At 46.7% G+C, this 19,464-nt stretch overlaps 1 protein-coding gene across 1 annotated transcript in view; it reads right to left on the bottom strand.

The window, feature by feature from the left end:
• The window catches only part of LOC147738170 (uncharacterized), a 31,271-nt gene extending 13,837 nt beyond the window's left edge, over positions 1-17,434 (bottom strand). The window contains exon 1 of the mRNA XM_086952170.1: positions 17,300-17,434. The gene's annotated coding sequence lies outside the window, so the exon portion shown is untranslated. The remainder of the gene's footprint in view (positions 1-17,299) is intronic.
• Positions 17,435-19,464: the final 2,030 nt, after the last annotated feature.

Below are 19,464 nucleotides of genomic sequence, written 5' to 3' on the forward strand. Positions count from 1 at the left end.
TCTTCAGGAGAAATCCCTTTCAGAGGACCAAGTAAAACAAATGGTCCTTAACACCAAATCAGGATCCCCCATAGATCCCTGTCCTTCCAAGATCATGCAGCTTTTCACGGATTTGCCAGCCTCACAACTGAAAGCCATCTTTAAAGCAATTTTTAGTACAGGTCTTTTTTCCAAAGGAGTAGGAATCTACTTCTATTCTCCCATTGTTCAAGAAATCTAATTTGAACATTCTGGATTCTAACATCTATAAACATATCTCTAGACTTCCATTTCTAGTGAGGGTAATTGAAAAATAAATGAATTCTCAATTAGCAACTTTCCTGGACAATAATCACATGCTGAACGACTCCCAATTCGGGTTCCGCAAAGGACACTCCACAGAATCTGCCTTGATCGTTGCCACCGAAATGATTAGGGCAACAGTTGATAGAGGGGGAAGTGCCTCCCTCATTCTACTGGACTGGACTGCGGCATTTGACACGGTCAATAATGACCTGATCGACCGGTTAGTTAATCTGGGGACACAGGGTGTGGCTCTGTCCTTATTTTGATCTTTGACAGATCCGATGCAAATGGTGGCCCTGAAGGAATTCACATCTCAACAATTTTCCCTGCCGTGTGGTGTTCCCCAGGGCTCATCGTTAAGTCCAACCCTGGTCAACATTTATGTCATGCCTTTTACTTCTCTTGTAAAATCTTTTGGGCTTTCATTGGTATCTTATGCCGACGACACCCAGATCGTAGAGTCACTTTCCAGGAAGGGCCCCAATTTGAAAAAGGCCTTTCGTAACTGTATGAGGGAAGGCAGCATACGGATGGATAACAACTGTCTTAAGTTGAACTCTTCGAAGATTGAGGTAATCCTCTGTAGGAATATCTCTTTCTGGAACCCATCCTAGAGGCCCGAAGAACTGGGTCCAGTCCCAGGACCAGTAAAAAAAAAAAAGGTTTTAAAAAGAAGTAACAAATAAATAAATTTTAAAAAAATCAGGGAGTACTGATTGCTGATAGTCTCACTTACAAGGACCAAGTAAACAAGATGATTTCCATATCTTTTTATTTGCTCCCTGTTATCAAGAAGATGGCACAGTTTCTCCCAATTAACTACCTGAACACAGTAGTTTTGGCACTTGTAGTGTCCAAAATGGACTATTGTAATGGCCTTTACCAAAACTTGCCAAAAGGCACCTTGAAAGGTTTCTCCAGAACTCAGCAGCTAGGCTGCTGGTGAAAATACTGATATTTTAGTCTGCTTCTCAGGTCCTACAGAGTCTACATTGGCTCCCAATCCAAAAGCGAATAGTGTTCAAGGCTCTCTGTATTTCACACAAAGCACTTCAGGGATTATGCCCAGCCTACCTCAGAGAGAAACACAGAAGGTATGTCCCAGAGAGGACACTTCGTTCCAGTTCAGCCAGCAATCTTGTGATACCATCTTTTAAATTATCCTCGTGGGGAGGCAGAAGCTTTGTGATCTGCACTATACGGAAATGGAATCTGCTCTCTCTTGATATAAAAAATGCCCCCACTCTTTGAAGTTTCGTAAGTTCTTAAAGGCTTGGCTCTTCAGGAACTAATGGCCATAGACTTCCCACCTATCTTATATCTCAGCGCCAAGACGCCTCAGGGCATTCGTTTGTGCTTTATAAGAAATCAAACTAGAACCAAGGCAGCGCTAAAGATGTATGGATTCCAACGGTGACTGCCCACATAGAGTGTGTCGATGTCATGCCACACTAAATGTACAAGGGACTTGCCCTGTATGATGAATGTTGTTTCAAAAATAAGGATTTACTTTTTAATTTTTAAGACCAGATACAGTGCTCAGCCTAAACACTATCAACGAAGAACTAAGAGCCATCCGCCACATGGTGATGCAACACCAGTATGTGTTGGACCTGATGACTGCGATGGAGTGGAGTGTGGGCCAAAGATCAGTGTGTCTTCCTGTACGTTCATCCCCAGAAATGACCTAGACAATGGGACACGGACTATTGGCATCCACCAACTGCACCGTCTACAAGCTGACATGATGAAGGAGGGAGGCACCCCTGAACTGAACTGGTTTATAGACTTATTTTCCTGTTACCCCCGATGTGTGACCAGACTGTGCTCGTCATAGCTTTCAATTGCTCTTCCTGTGCTATTTTTGTGTGGTTTCCTACAGGTGAGGGTTTCTTGCTGTAAAAATGCAGTTATTAAAGTAAATAGAAAGCAAGTAACTAGGGAATTAGTAAAAGACACAACAGAGATACAGCCAACCTTGCACAATGTGGCTGTCATTAAGTATTGGGTAAATGATGTAGTTGAAAATTCAACTAGCGGGGGAATGTTAATATTGGAAAATACAATATCAATGCACATCATGCTATATGCACATATAGAAACCAACTGACATCATTGTTGTTGAATTTGCCCGATCTAACCTCCAGCTCAACTCCCAGTCTGATGTAAGTGGTCAGACAGGCCCTGCGACCTAGGTCTGAAGCAACTGATGGACAGGTCACGGTGGGATGACACGCAACCCATAGACAGGAACAGGAAAACCCATATCGATCCCACAGATAGGCAGCGACAACACAATGGTCTTAGGAGATTGGCCCCAATAAAACATGTTTGGTCAGAGGGGCGCGCATTCTCAAAGCATCATAAAGTCAGGTGCCACACTAAGTTAGGAACACTCAGCCAATCAGAACACAGCATGCACACTACATGCAGTGATCACATGCTCCCCATCCCGGACATCTGACCATGTAACCGCTGGCCTCCCATTGTGTGCATGCAAGGTGAGACCCACCTGTGCTTCTTATAGAGTGACCAGATTTATGGCCCATCGACAAGGCCTAGATTTCTGTCTCCAAATGAATGTACAGATAACGTTATGATGCTTCTTGCAGTGTACAAAATAACGGCTGAAACCAATGTGCTTTGAGACAGTCTTCAATCAATCAACATATTTATAAACTGCACTGTACACCTGTGAGGGTCTCACGGCGCTGGGGGGGCTCTTCTACTGCTCGAACAGCCAGGTCTTGAGGAGTCTCTTGAAGGTCAGTAAGTCCTGGATCTGCCGTAGGTCGATGGGGAGGGTGTTCCAGGTCTTGGCAGCAAGGTGGGAGAATGACCTGTCGCCAGCGGTCGCTCTTTGAATGCGTGGGACGGTGGCGAGGTCAGCGAAGCGGAGCTGGTGGTTCGGGGTGTAGAAGGTGAGTCGTGTGTCGAGGTATGCTGGTCCGGTGTTGTGGAGTGTCTTGTGAGCGTGGGTGAGGATCTTGAAGGTGATCCTCTTGTTGACACGGAGCGAGTGCAGGTCTCTAAGGTGTTCTGTGATGTGGCTAGGGATGTCTAGGATGAGGCGTGCAGAGGCGTTCTGTATGCGTTGAGTCGCTTCTGGAGTTTGGCCGTTGTTCCCGCGTAGAGGGCGTTGCCGTAGTCCAGTCTGCTGCCTGGGTGACCATCCTTCTGGTTTCGGTGGAGATCAATCTGTAGATCTTGCGGAGCATGCGGAGGGTGTTGAAGCAGGAGGCTGAGACGGCGTTGATTTGTTGGGTCATTGATAGCAATTAATCTAGGATGAATCCCAGATTGGGTGCGTGGTCGATGGGTGGGTGGGTCGGTGTCAGGCGGCTCCCAGAGTGGCTGGCCACCAGAAGTCACTTCAGGCAGAGGGAGTGGGTCCAAGGATGAGGACATCCGGCTTGTCTGAGTTCAGTTTCAGGCGGCTGTTCTTCATCCATTCGGCGACGGTCTTCATTCTTTCGTGGATGTTGGTTTTGGCGGTGGCGGGGTCCTTGGTGATGGAGAGGATCAGCTGGGTGTCGTCGGTATATGAAATGATGTTGAGATCGTGCGACCGGACGATGTTGGCGAGAGGTGCCATGTAGACGTTGAAGAGAGTCGGGCTGAGTGATGATCCTTTGGGTACCACGCAGATGATTCTGGTGGCTTCCGAGCAGAAAGGGGGGGGGGGTGTTCTGAGGTGAGGAAGGAGGTGTTCCAGTCCAGGGCTTTGTCGCAGATTCCTGCGTTGTGGAGGCGTATGCGTAGGGTGTGGTGGCAGACTGTGTCGAAGGTGTCCAACAGGTCCAGGAGGATGAGGGCCGCGGTTTCGACGTTGTCAAGCAGGGTCCTGATGTCGGCGGCGGCGGCGATGAGGGCGGTTTCGGAGCTGGGGTTGCTGCAGAATGCTGATTGGGATGGGTCCAGAGCATTGTTCTCTTTGAGGAAGCATGTTATTTGCCTGTTGACAGTCTTCTCGATGACTTCCGCCGGGAATGGGAGCAAGGATATGGGCCTGAAGTTCTTGAGTTCCTTAGGGTCCGCCTTGGGTTTCTTGAGTAAGGCGTTGATCTCGGCATGCTTCCAGCTCTCTGGGAAGGTGGCAGTCTCGAAGGAGGTGTTGATGATCTTCCTGAGATGGGGTGCGATGTTGGTGCTAGATTTGTTGAAGATGTGGTGCGGGCACGGGTCGGTCGGCGAGCCGGAGTGGATGGTGCTCATGGTTTTGATGGTGTAGTCGTCGTTGATGTAGGTCCAGGAGAGCAGGAGGTAGGTGTGGCTGGGGGGAGGTTGTTCTGAGGTGTTGGTGGCTGTCGGGGGGGTCTGGTTGTTGAAGCTGTCATGGATGTCTGCGATCTTGCGGTGGAAGATGGTGGCTAGGGAGTCGCAGAGGTTGTGCGACGGAGGGATGTCGTTGGGGTTGGAGAGTTTGTTCACAATGTTGAAGAGCTCCTTGCTGTTGTGTGCGTTGGTGTTGATGCGTTCCTTGAAGGAGGTCCTATTGGCGAGTCGGATGAGTTGATGGTGCCTGCGGATGGCGTTCCTGTGGGCCGTGTTGTTACCTGTTGTCTGTTCATGGTGCCACTTCTTCTCGAGACTTCGGCAGTTCTGTTTGGATGCCTGGAGATCGGCGGTGAACCAGGTGGCTTTTCTGTTGATGCGTCTGTTGGAGGGTTTCTTGAGCGAGGGAGAGTGTTGGCATAGTCGTCGATCCATTGCCTGAGGTTGCGGGCGGCAGTGCCAGTGGAGTCGGTTGGTGGGTTTCGAGCGAGGGTGGCTAGTAGCTGTTCTTTGGTGACCTTCATCCAGCCTTGGGTGGGGGGTCCATTGATGGTGGTGATATGTGGTGGGTTTCTTGAAGGTGTAGTGGAAGCAGCGGTGGTCGGTCCAGTGGTGTGGCTGAAGGTGACGTTGTTGCTTGCAGTGAAGATGTGGTCGAGCGTGTGTTCGGCGGAGTGGGTGGGGGTTGTGACGAGCTGTTTGAGTCCGAGGTTGTCAAGCAGGGGGATGGAGTTGCTGTTGTTGGTGTTCGAGTTGGAAGTTCAGGTCTCCGAGGAGAATGTAGTCTGTGGATGAGATGGCATGAGTGCTGATGAGGTTGAAGATGAAGTCACTGAACCGTAGCTGGGGGGTCTGTAGATGAGGGTTCCTCTGAGGGTGGTGTTTGGATCGATGTGGATCTGGAAGTGCAGGTGTTCAGCTGTGCTGAAGGTCTCACCTGCACCAGCCTTCCCTTGATCGAAGGAAGAAAGGCTTTTAATGCTAATTGGATCATATGAAGTGCCAGACGTTTTATGTGAAGCTTGGGCTCTGCCGGTACCCAGAGTCCTCTGGCCACCTCTCCCAGGTGGCCACCCCTTTCCCAGAAGGTAAGCATCTGTTACTACAGTAACATCTTGTGGAGGAAGGGAGAGGAGTCTGCCACTGACCTGATTGCAGTTCATCAGCCACAGTTGCAGACCTCTCAGAGATCTGGACTGTGTCGGAGAGATTCTCCTGATGCTGCGCCCACTGGACCTTCAGGTCCTCCTACAAAGCCAGCGGGCAAGTGTCACCAGCATAATGCAGGAGGCCATGGGGCCCAACAGCCTTAGTCAGTCTCACCAAAATCTACAATAGAGGCTGAAACAGCAGTATGATTGCATGAATATCCTGGACTCCCCGTGCGGGAGGACAGGCCCAAAACTGCACTGTGTCCAGTACAGCTCCAATGAAATGGAGTGTTTAAGACAGAGTCAGGTGTCACTTTGGCATGTTGATAGTAAATCCCACTGAGTGCAGCAGGTTCGGCGTAGTCTGAAAATGGGAAATAGTTGCCTAGGTTGAGCCCCGCCTTCAACAACCAGGGGTTGAAGATGGGAAAGACTGAATTTCCTGACGACTGCAGGTGAGCTGAAACCACAGTCATCACATTGGTGAACATCCGAGGGACCCCGGTAAGACCAAAGCGGAGCACAGCAAACTGAAAGTGCTCATGGACTTCCATAACCAGCAGATAGGGTTTGTTGGCTGGCAAGATGGGGATGTGGAAATAAGCGGTGTGCAAATCCAATGCTACCATCCATCATCCCGAATAGAGGGCAAATAACACTTGGGTGAGAGTGAGCAGTCTGAATTTCTCCTTCTTCAAGAAGAGGTTGAGATGGTGCAGACCTAGGATAGGACAGAGTCCTCCGTCCTTCTTGTGCAACAGAAAGTAGCAGGAATAGCAACCATGACCTACTTCTAATACCAGCACCTTCTCTATGGCTCCCTTGTCAGTACTGTACTTCTTGACGGAGAAAGGAGAGGTTGTGCTCCGTCAACTTGTCATAAGTGGGTGGAATAGATGGAGGGGCTGACACAAAGAGGAGGGAGTACAAGTCATCATATGATGAAGACCTTTCCTGCACCCGGTGGTCTCCTCTAGTGGTGGCCCGCAACTATAACAGAGACATGAGTGTGTGTGTATTTATGTAGTTTAAACAAAGGAATTTGGACAGGCTCAAATCCCTACCAAAAGATCAATGAGTTATTAGAGAAAAATAGGTGATGCTACGTGGTTTGCGAAGATAGATGTGGCAGCAGCAGCGTACTATCAAGTTGAATTGGAGGCAACTCACGGATATATGGAGGGAGCGTAACCCCGAACAGAAAATATTCTCATGCCATACACCAGCCACTAATGCGTTTAGTCGTTTGGACTATTGTTTTATCTCACTAACACTAGCCCATGAAGTTAAGGGGTAACGTATCAAGCAAGATACATCTTGGACCACTCACTGGTCTTGCTAAGCTTTGAGGCCTATACACCCAAACCAGCTATCCCTATGTGGCACCTCTGGGTGGAGGCATTATTAGCCCCCCCCCCCCCCATTTGTGAGGGCGGTATTGACGGCATTAACCAAATACTTTGAGGAAAATTGGGGGTCGGCTTCGAACAGAGCATATGAGTGGGACATCATGAAGGTGGTCTTCCGAAGGGTCTGTATACACATGTCATGTGGGGTGAGGCAACAATTAGTGAAGGATATAGCTGATCAGGAATGCCAGCTGTCCAGGCTCGAGGAGGTGTTGCCGATGTTCCCACAGAAGAGAGGGGAGTGGCACGAGGTTCGGGCTGAATTGTTGGAGGCATGGAAATGCTGAGAAAAGTAGGACTATACGGCGTATAGGCAACATCTCCACCACGATGGAGAAAAGTCATGAGCCATGCTAGCCAGGTTATTGAAAAGGTAATCGTCCACGGAGCCAATATTGCAACTTCAGAACTGTGCTGGGAAACCGGTGCAAACACAAGCAGGGATTACTGAACTACTCACTAGGCATTTGGCCAAAGAGTATGGTAAAGGCATCGGGCCTCTGAGTTATTCAGGACTACATTGAAAAGGCTTTCTAATATATATTTTTTTAATCTGTGCCATTTGTTTGTTGGAGTAATCAGGGCCTGGACTAATATCCGCCTTGCTTCAAACTGCCAGCCAGGTTCTGAAACTGGGATGGTGCAGTGAGCTAAAAAACGGTGTTGGATCTAGCCCTGATCTCTTGACTGGGTGAGAGTATTCTGTTTAATTCAGAGACTCTGTCCCTCACCACCCCTTGTTGTAAATATTTTTGTCCACCCTAAGCGTGGAAGGGTATGCTCAGATGTGAGTCCCTTGCTCATTGCACCATCAGGATTCAAGCAAGCCGGGCCGAAGAGGCTGAAATGCCAGAAACCGGTCCCCGGTAGCTTGTTTCCTTCCCAGTGTAAGAATTGGCTTTTGTAGTTTGGTTTGCCCTGTTCCCATCATGCACTGGGACAGGAACAGACTAATTTGCATACAGCCAGGTTCTGAAACTGGGATGGTGCAGTGAGCTAAAAAACGGTGTTGGATCTAGCCCTGATCTCTTGACTGGGTGAGAGTGTTCTGTTTAATTCAGAGACTCTGTCCCTCACCACCCCTTGTTGTAAATATTTTTGTCCACCCTAAGCGTGGAAGGGTATGCTCAGATGTGAGTCCCTTGCTCATTGCACCATCAGGATTCAAGCAAGCCGGGCCGAAGAGGCTGAAATGCCAGAAACCGGTACCCGGTAGCTTGTTTCCTTCCCAGTGTAAGAATTGGCTTTTGTAGTTTGGTTTGCCCTGTTCCCATCATGCACTGGGACAGGAACAGACTAATTTGCATACAGCCAGGTTCTGAAACTGGGATGGTGCAGTGAGCTAAAAAACGGTGTTGGATCTAGCCCTGATCTCTTGACTGGGTGAGAGTATTCTGTTTAATTCAGAGACTCTGTCCCTCACCACCCCTTGTTGTAAATATTTTTGTCCACCCTAAGCGTGGAAGGGTATGCTCAGATGTGAGTCCCTTGCTCATTGCACCATCAGGATTCAAGCAAGCCGGGCCGAAGAGGCTGAAATGCCAGAAACCGGTCCCCGGTAGCTTGTTTCCTTCCCAGTGTAAGAATTGGCTTTTGTAGTTTGGTTTGCCCTGTTCCCATCATGCACTGGGACAGGAACAGACTAATTTGCATACAGCCAGGTTCTGAAACTGGGATGGTGCAGTGAGCTAAAAAACGGTGTTGGATCTAGCCCTGATCTCTTGACTGGGTGAGAGTATTCTGTTTAATTCAGAGACTCTGTCCCTCACCACCCCTTGTTGTAAATATTTTTGTCCACCCTAAGCGTGGAAGGGTATGCTCAGATGTGAGTCCCTTGCTCATTGCACCATCAGGATTCAAGCAAGCCGGGCCGAAGAGGCTGAAATGCCAGAAACCGGTCCCCGGTAGCTTGTTTCCTTCCCAGTGTAAGAATTGGCTTTTGTAGTTTGGTTTGCCCTGTTCCCATCATGCACTGGGACAGGAACAGACTAATTTGCATACAGCCAGGTTCTGAAACTGGGATGGTGCAGTGAGCTAAAAAACGGTGTTGGATCTAGCCCTGATCTCTTGACTGGGTGAGAGTATTCTGTTTAATTCAGAGACTCTGTCCCTCACCACCCCTTGTTGTAAATATTTTTGTCCACCCTAAGCGTGGAAGGGTATGCTCAGATGTGAGTCCCTTGCTCATTGCACCATCAGGATTCAAGCAAGCCGGGCCGAAGAGGCTGAAATGCCAGAAACCGGTCCCCGGTAGCTTGTTTCCTTCCCAGTGTAAGAATTGGCTTTTGTAGTTTGGTTTGCCCTGTTCCCATCATGCACTGGGACAGGAACAGACTAATTTGCATACAGCCAGGTTCTGAAACTGGGATGGTGCAGTGAGCTAAAAAACGGTGTTGGATCTAGCCCTGATCTCTTGACTGGGTGAGAGTATTCTGTTTAATTCAGAGACTCTGTCCCTCACCACCCCTTGTTGTAAATATTGCTTCAAACTGGAGCAGCCCAATGATTTTCCTGAGTGATCTCATCAAAGCGTAGCAAGTAGCTGCTACTTTCTGGGCTTGCCCCAGAAAATTAAGCGCTGGGTCTAGCCACACTCCCAGACTCTTGATTTTCTCTTTTTTGGGGTGGGGCTGGCCCAGAGTGTTAGGCCACCAGCCATCCCCCAAGGAAGGTGCGTCATGCCCTAGCATCATGATCTCCGTCTTTGCTCCGTTAAGTTTAAGGAAGGAGTTATCCATCTACTCAGGGACACTGCTGAGGCAGGAGGAAAGTTTGTCAAAGGTCGACATCTGCCCGGAGAGAGTGATGATAAGCTGAGTATCATCAGCATATGTCACTAGTTGCACCCCCCAAGGTAGCACCACCTCAGCCAATGGTCTCATAAATATATATTAAATAAGGTTGGGCTGAGGGATGAACCCTGGGAAACGCCACAGTGTAAATGCATAGGAGGGGGAAGAGATGTCGTCCTCAAATATCGAGAAAGTACGCCCAGAGAGGAAGGACTGCAGCCACCTCAGTGCGGTCCCAGTGACACCCACATCATTCATCCTTTGGATAAGAATAGAATGGTTAACGGTGTCAAAGGCCGCACTGAGATCTAATAACAGTATGGCTGCACAACCACCTCCATCAACAATCTTCCTCGCTTCCTCAACTACTGCAATAAGGGCAGTTTCGGTACGTTGTTTGCACCTGAATCCGGTCTGGGTTGGATGTAATAGGTTGTAGTTTTCTAAATGGCTGGATATCAGGGAGTTTACATATTTTTCTGTAAGCTTGCTGATCGTGGGCAGCAGGGAGATAGGGTGATAATTTGCCCAATCATCAGGATTGAGATTGGGCTTCTTCAATAACGCCTTTACTCTTGCCTGTTTCCAGTGTAGAGGGACTATGCCAGTAGACAGGGAGGTAATAGTCACCTCCTGAATTACCGGGGCCACCGTGTCTGCGACCAGGTTAAGGACAGTGGGGGTACTACATCAGCCGGTGACCTTGATTTCAAGTTACATTTCTTCTCCTCCACACAGTCTGGTTTCAAGAAAGAGATAAGACAAATGCAATTCCGAAATGCGCCCGCATACACGGTTTTCTATACATAGTGAAATGCAGTCAGAGGTGCTCAATGGAGATGCGTGATTGGGAACAAGATGGAAACCCTTTAGAACTTCCATTTCAATATGTAGATTTTTCGAGGGTTTCTTCAATTCATCAATTAAACTGTTGAGAAATTGTGGTAATGTACTCAACTATTTCAAAATCAGAGTCTACATGACACACTGTGACGATTTGGGTGTACTCTATGGTATGGCTGGGAGGCATTACCATGCAGTACATTTGCAGGTACATTCTTGGGTCCAGTCAGGTATGTTTCCTTAACCTTAAGCTCAACCCTGGGTAGCCATGCCTGAGAGCAGTAAGGCTTGGCAAAAGATCAATGGGGCAGATTTATTAAAGCCTTTTTGAGTTCGCAGGTGAGCAGATTCATAAAATCTGCCTGTTTGTGAATGCAAAATATGCTTTTCTAATGTAGCAAACCCAATTTTGCGATTCTGTAACCTGTTAACGGATCGCAAAATGGGTTTACGATTTGGAATTAGGAAGGGCCTGTTTTGGGGCAGTCGCAAAATATGCGCATTTTATGACCTACTTCAAGAAGGTGGTAACCCATTCGCAAATGGGAAGGGATCCACAAAGGACCCCTTCCCCTTTGCGAATATTTGTAAAAGCATTTTTAAGAGCAGGCACTAGTTCCACGTACCACTGCCTGCTCTTAAAAATGAAAAGAAAACTTTTAATTTTTCTTTTTGTAAAGCATCTTGTTTTCCTCTCAGGAAAACGAGCTGCTTTACAAAAAAAAAAAAATTGCTTTATTTAAACGCAATCACCCACATGGTGGTCTGCCGATTGCAGGCCACCACCCCTGTGATTTTTGGGATTCCTACCTCATTAATATTCGTGAGTATGTCATTTCCGACCCCCTAGGAATCACAGAAAGTGTACTACAATTCTTCAGACATGCCATTTTGCGATTTCCTAATTGCGAATCCTTGTTATCCGCAATTAGGAAATCACAAAATGGTATCTTCATATATCTGGGGCAATGTTTACAGCATTTAACAAAACCAAACACCAGAATAAGAAAGTCACACAACAGGACAGATACAGGACACAAATTTACAAAAATAGATTTGATTTTTATAAATTTTTATTATCCTTCCTGTCAAAACCAGTGCAATAAGCCCTTTCATTACCAACTTCAGGATACCATCTCTCAAGGCCGTTTCTCCACATTTGATGACAATGGAGTCGGAAAGAAAAATTCTGGAGGCTGGGGAAAAAAAACGAATTTGAAACATATTCTCTATCTCTCTTACCCATTAATATGGGGCGGAGATCCTACAGACATCCAGAAAATAAAGAGATCTAACCACCCACTAGTAAGACACTTATGTCCACATCAACTTGGGCTGACTCACTCTTCCCTTAAAGGATGGACCAAATGCTCTTCCTGAGCCATAAAATATTCCTCTAGCTTCCACCTGCTGACATCCAAACAATTTAGATAGTGATTTTTTTTTTTATTAATAGCGCTTTTTGTGGCACATTCGCCATGTCCCCATCTGAGCCATATTTTTTTAGGTCTCGCCTGCGCAGCGCGCAATCGCGGCTTTAGAGTGACCTCTTGGACTCACTCCAGACTTTTTCAGAAACTCGCGGATGTACTGCACTGTTTCCAATGAGTACTTGTGCCTGTACGGTGTTTACCTTGCGGGATCGAGCAGCAGCGCCATCTATTTGCAATTATCGCGCCCGTGCTTTGGAAACAAATGGCGCCGCTGCTCGTTCCCGCAAGATAAACACTGTACATGGCCACATGTTCCTGCCCTGATGATACAGGCCCCGGGGACATGACAATGATCATGTAGTTTAATAAAGCGTAAACGCTGGGATTCGTAATGACATGTTATAATTTGGCCACTGTCTTTCACACTCCTTCTCAAAATGAAAACCCACCCACCCCGCTCCTGACTTGCTTTCCTGTGTCTTCATTCATAAAAACGATTGTGTCCTTGTGTATTGTAACTGGTGCTCATGTAAAGAGCGAGAATACCTTTGGATTGAGTTTCTGGAAAATATAACTGCAACAAATAACAAAAAAAGGTGTGCTCTGGCTGCCCAGCATGGCCTTTATCAGCTGTCAGAGACAGGAGATAAACGAGCATGGGTGCTGTAGTGCAGGAACTACCACACAGAACTCAGTGAGGATAGGCCAGGGCAGCAGCTACCCGGACACTACTGATAGGTCATGAAGGCAGAAGTAAGACAGCAAAGCAAACATGGGTCTAAAGAGTTGCTTACTTTTATGTCATTTATTTAATTCCTTTCTTCCTTTTTTGAGTTTTTTATATAGAGCGGACTTGGTATTCCTAGCAGAAAAGACAGGTTAGGACACACCTTGCCCTGCCCTCAATTCGATTTTTAAGTAATGTACATCATTGTAAAGAGTTTGTTGTTTTTATTGCCCCCCACGTGTTAGCAATGCAGAAGTTGCTAGGAAACAACAGGTGGTGTGGCCTGGAGACATGTGCGCCACACCCTTACCTCCTTGTCACAGACGAGCCTCCGATGCTCGGTGCACCAAACCTTGCTAAACCAAACCCCACAGAGCAGAGGGGGCGCCCCGGCTCCCCCTCGCCCTCCTCCTCACAATCAAGCTGCGTTCATACATCAGCCTAGGACTCAGAGAGCAGAACAGAAATGAGTCGCCCGCTGCAGGAAGACACGTCGTAACACTGGGCCCTGTTCCACTTGCGGCTAGCAGCCAGTAAATCACAGCAGGCAGGAAATGATTGCGGGTTTGTGTGGGTCTGCTTCTCTTTGACTGTCCCTGCTTGCTTCTCTTAGAAGAGTCGGTGTAAAGCATGGTAAACTTGTGAACATTGGCGATTCGGGGCACCTGGTTTCTGTAGAATGTCCCACCTCATAAACACGGCAAAACAAACTTGTTTTACTGTTGAGCGAGAATCTCAGAATGGAACAGACCAGAACCTGTGCTGTGGAAACGGAATCAGAAAAAGCATTGGCATAGCCAATAGGTCTCGCTTTTGGGACCTTACAAGTATTTAGTTATGCAGCACAATATCCTTGGTGCAACAACAACAAATGTTGCATTGCTAAACACTTATAAGGTCCCAAAGGCGAGACCTATGCCAATGCTTTGTTTCTTGCTGCTATGGAGGAAGCAGCCATAGCTGCACTCAAGGCATCATAGGAAATTTCAATTAAGGCACACAGGCTGCTCCATTAGCACAATCATCTTTCAAAGTAGCACCCTGTTCCCTGAGATCTGCTAATTAATGAAAATCTTGTTCTCAACTGGATAGGATGGGACGAATATTATGCTGCTCTAATAGAAAAATTGGCAGCCGCATATGAGCTTTTCACAGACTTCTCTGCCTATTTATCCACAGGATCCAAAGGACTCCCCTCTTTCAAAATTAAGGTCTCATGCGACACAAGACTCCTCATCAGTGAATATACATTCACTACCGACTGAAACTCACCTTTAAAATTTTGTAAGGGATATCTGCATGACCTTGAAAAAGAAGCATGTTAATCTACTTCTATTAATACTCCCTTACCCCTTTGATAGACGGAAGAAGGGGCAAATGATCTGGTTCAGTCTTATACGTCCTCAGTCTCAACTAGTTGTGATAACTATATAAATTACAAATTGAGTCTTGTGTTGGATCTACACCCTTATTTGTTCCTCCTTTCCCTCCTGATCATCGGTAGCCACCTCCGTCCGTGGGTTCTTATGGGAAGGAGGCCTATTTCTTTCCTTGAATGTGGCAGTGACTGTCAACTGAATCATGTTTTAAATGTCAGCCTTACAAACAATGGATATCTGAAGTTTCCGCTCCACCCTCTCTATCTCATGCACCTTCTCTGTACACTTCATGACAGATTTCATTGTGATAAACAAAGCTACTCTGCTCAGACAACAGAAAGCTCTCCTTCCTGCTTCTTATAATTGCTAGGAGATGGACTGTGACATAAACAAGCTTGTGATCCCAGCAATTATAAACTACTCACACTGACCTGCTTGCACTAAGTACCCATCACAGCGCTGACCGTGTGAGCCAACTTCACCAGTGACAAAGTGTCACAGATCAATAAAAGAACAAAACGGTGACTTAAAAATTCCAAATTATTATGGAGTAATTAACTTGCAGCCTCGGAATCCAAAACACAGCACTGCGAGAAGGAATGTGACAGCCAACAAAGAAGACGATGCTTGCACTATGCGCCTATGGACACACTGGGAAAACGCTTGTATACCGGTAAGAACGCGCCCCTTATTGTGCAGCTTAGAAAATACGTGCACTCAGCAGGCCTTCAAACAGACAAATAATAAACTTGCCAAAGTCATCTGCTGTAGCAGTACCTTGAAAAGCACCTCAGAGTCCGCTCGAGCAGGACATTGGGGCGTCATCTGGGCTACGGTCCTTGAGCATACTTAGGAGTAGTTCAACCAAATATATAGGAGCACATAGTAGTAAGCATTAAAATGAACCTGATTGTTTGTAGGCAATAGTTCACAAAGAAATGGAATATACATGAAGGGTCAACTAATTTTGTTTTGTCAAAATGTAGGAAGTAAGTCAGCCATCTTGGATAGACGATACCATGACATTCAAACTGTTAGAATTAGAGAACCTACGATCACATACAGCAGACAATTCTACTTTCCTATGACTATTCATGCCTACACTAATATGGCCACTCCAGCACTCCGCCACTTTTGTGTACTTTCATATTCCCAGTCAGTAAAGAAGCCAAAACTCTGCCATGCGCTATACCTAAAATACATGACAAAAACAGTCCCAGGTCACTAATAATCTGTCTGTGCAACTTATTTTACCTCATTATGTCTGGCAGGTTACATATGTCAATCCTTTATGGGTTCAGGAGTAGTGTGCCTCTCGCCAAAATAGTGCTTCAACACCCCATCAGGGAAGACAAGCGCTATATAAATAGAAAACTTTTTTCCCTCTTTCATCCTTCCGCTATCCTTCTGACTAACCCATCCACCACTCAAATTACTTTCATATTTCTCTATACTAATTCCACACTAATCCTTTATGGGTTGCGGAGTAGTATACTACTCCTTAAAAAGCGATTAAACGCCTCCTCAGGGGTAGTAAGCGCTATATAAATGCAATTACAGTACAATAGGTCAGTTACACATAGAGCTACACAGCTAAGTTATCTATGCATTTCTTGAGTTTCTTTGGGAGAGTGAATGTTGAAATCAATTTTACCAGTGGACAAAATGTGCCCTTATCACTGTCCATGACCAGTATCAGGAGATATCTGAAGAACAAGTAGGTTTCTTATCTTGCAAACTGAAGCAGCGTCCGAAGAATCCATCTGCGTCATAGCACTGAAATAGCTCTCTAGTCGGATGAGTTTGACACTCCATATGAGGGGCCAATGCACAAAGGCGCCTTGTTCACTACAAGCAGTCATATCATTGCTGTCTGCGCGGTTCAAAGATGGTGTGGGCCACAGCACATGCCCCCATGTTAGCATCAAGAACGATTGGGTTTCTGTAATACAATACTACCAGTTATAAGTAATAAATAAGACACTGGTTGCAACAATATACAGAAACTCAGAGCTGCACTGGACTGCTTATGGTAACTGTCAGGTAGTTTGACTAACTAACAAAGCCAGTGACTAATCAACCAGCATTTTAAGGACACACCAAGGTATTTCTTTTAGAAACAGGTAGGTGAAGATGTGGCAAACACACACTATGTACATCATGCAAAATTGAAATGTAATTCCTCAGTAAAGCAAAATTTTCTCAATAAAACATACAGTGAACATCTTCTCACAGACACCGACCTTTATTAATTTTAACAAACTCTTTTATAACGTAAACGAGAAGAAAAATTGGGTAACTGTTTTAAAGCAAAATGGACCAGCCAGGTACCAGTTAAAAACATAACCGACTGAAAACACTAATTCCTAGCTCTGCATGGGGAATGACAAATGGGAGTGCACGTCTCAAGTACTCCCTACTTGCACAAATTGTATCACCACAGAAGGCCACGCGTGTGCCTAAGACAGCCGGCTGCACAGTAAGAAGGTGAAATATCACAAGTCATAGTGGTTTATTCAACAACATGGCGCCCACAACAGTCTCATTCCCGGAGCTCGGTCAGCGTTCTAGTCATTTAATCTCGCTGCCGCTCTCCGCACAGGGATCGGCCATATTGGGTGTGGTAAGTCATAAAAGTCCATCTCGCGCACCCCATCACTCAGCTGTTAGTTTTTACTGCCTTTATATAGCGCGCCTCGACCCGAAGGTGTGGGAGCTATTTATATGTGTACAGATTACATTACACATGCATGTGTTCTATGGGTTGCGAGAAGATGGAGTGATTTGCAGCCCAGACTCACAGGATGAGCCGACGCCGAGACTCCAGCCGGGTTCCCTACCAAAACTGAATGCCTCCTTGTGTAATGTAATGGTGCCCGTGTGAAGCGCTTCGGGACCTTCGGGTCGAGTTCGTGCCGTACATTAGTGCAACAACAACAAAAACTCCAAGTCGGCAGCCCTGGCAGCGCCCTCGCCCGATGGTTGCTGACGGAGCGGGCACTCACCTTTGGTTGAGATGAAGCCGCCTTCTCTCACCGTCCGTGATCCGGGCAGGGATATGGCGCTCCCCCGGACACCGACGGTGACGGTCTGCAGTGGGGAATAACAAGCAATTCTTCCCAGTGCTTACATTTAAATGCGCCCCCCGGGCGGGGCGGGCACTGATTGGCCCAAATCATGGCAGCAGCTAATGGCTGCAGCTGCAACAGGCTCAAGTTTTCGAGACAGCCTGTGATTGGCTCTAAGTATACCCCTATAATAGCTGGAGTCAGCCTGTGATTGGCTGCAAGTATACCCCTATAATAGCTCAAGACAGCCTGTGATTGGCTGCAAGTGTACTTTATATTAGCTGCTCTGGGGTCAAGCTGCTAACCACTTTGGTGAGGCCTAGCTGGTGGGTAGTGAGGTGTGACTGGTGGGTGAGAGCACTTGAATGGTGGTTGGTGAGGCACTGAGGTGATTCTGGTTCGAAACAAGGTCTTGACATCTGGATGATGGCCACTAAAGCTCTTCTAGGGGAGCTGATGTCAAGTTAGTGTATGGTTTGATGGAAGCAGCCCTGCCCATTTTTCTAGGTCCATGCGTCCAATGCTGCACCATTCCAGGATTTTTCTTTACATTCTAGGACTTCTAGTCTTGTTCATTATAGAACAGCAGTGCAAATCCCAGAATCAAATGGAAAAAGTCTGGACTGGAGCACTACATCACTCATCAATCTGGGAAACTTGGTAGCTTTGTTTGAGGAAGGCCTGGTTGGTAAGGTTGGAGAGGTCTGTATAGCTGGTGCTGAGGTACTTAGGTATTTCTTGTGGAAGGTGAAACCTGAGGCCCTTCTCATGGGCCAGTAATCTGTCTGGTGGATCCTGGGACCTGACTGGTGGCATCAGAGGCTTGAGCTCAAGTTAGTGTATGCCGTAGTGGAAAGCAAGGCATGGCTGGTGGGAGAAGAGGTCTGGGTGGTGGATGGAAAAATCTGGATGATGGGTGATGAGGTCTAGCTGGTGTGTCTGGGGCAGTGCTTAATTTGAGCCAGTGGTTTCTGGGGCTTAGCACTGGCACTTAATTGTCAACAAAAGCGCTTGTGACAGTCTGCCACAAGATTGCACTGTCTGAGATGACCACAACTACAGGTAACTGTTAATTCAATATACATTCAAAAATTACTATTACCTGCCGCCCAAGCCCTTTTAATAGCTTGGGAGCCTGAAATAGAATTGTCACATTTATAGTTGTGTGATGGTTAATAGTTGTTTTTTTATTATCATTGGCAGCATTGCAGGCGCATTGTGTGGTGCAAGCTACAGTTGACCTCCTGACGAGAACCCTGGTACTTATTTTTTTAACAAATTGAGCACTGGTCTGAAGGTCAGTCTGATGCCAGATAAGGACCTTCTGCTTTTAGCTGGTAGGAGCAGAGGTCCTTTTGTTGAGAGCAGAGATTGGTTGGTCAGAGCAGATGTCTGGCAGGTGTGTCGAGAAGTCTGACTGGTGAGCCTGCAGAACCCTGACTGGATCACTTCGCCACCGTCAGGAATGTAGTTTCAGCAGTTTTGCATGTGCAGTCCCCTAGCTGGCTGTGTTTCTGAGACACATTGCGCTCTAGTGGAGGTCAGGACTCCTTTATACTTTCCCGCTGCTACCTCTCCTGGTACAAGTTCTAAAGAAGATCAGGAAAAGACATGATATGCTCCCAGAGCTGCAGAGGTCAGATTTCTATCCCCCAGACGAAAAAACTCAGTCAGTGCACCAATGCGAATGAGAAAATCAGTTGGGCTGTAACCCATACACAACCCACTGACTACAAAGTACAAAACACAATTGTACTCAACCAAGATAGGCCATGACAATAACACCACAACCTTTACAGTTAAAATACACAGTATGTTTTAGAGCTGCAAAAGATAAAAATACAAATGCTCATCAAGAATCTTCAATTTGATGAATTACAAAATCAAACCAGAGGTCAACCATAAAATTGTTAAAAGGGCATCAGACAGGTTAAAAAGAATTTGATTGTGTTCATAGCATTTTAGCACCACTAAATTGTAGTTAAGTGAGCATGGCCAAGATGACGGAGAGCTGAGACGTGGTTTACCTTCGCTCCTCCACCCGCCGACTTTCAGCACTGGCCATCGGCATAGATCAGCACAAGGAACAACTGTCGTGCTCC

This window comes from Lissotriton vulgaris, chromosome 1_1, assembly GCF_964263255.1.
Source record: "Lissotriton vulgaris chromosome 1_1, aLisVul1.2, whole genome shotgun sequence".
Taxonomy (NCBI): domain Eukaryota; kingdom Metazoa; phylum Chordata; class Amphibia; order Caudata; family Salamandridae; genus Lissotriton; species Lissotriton vulgaris.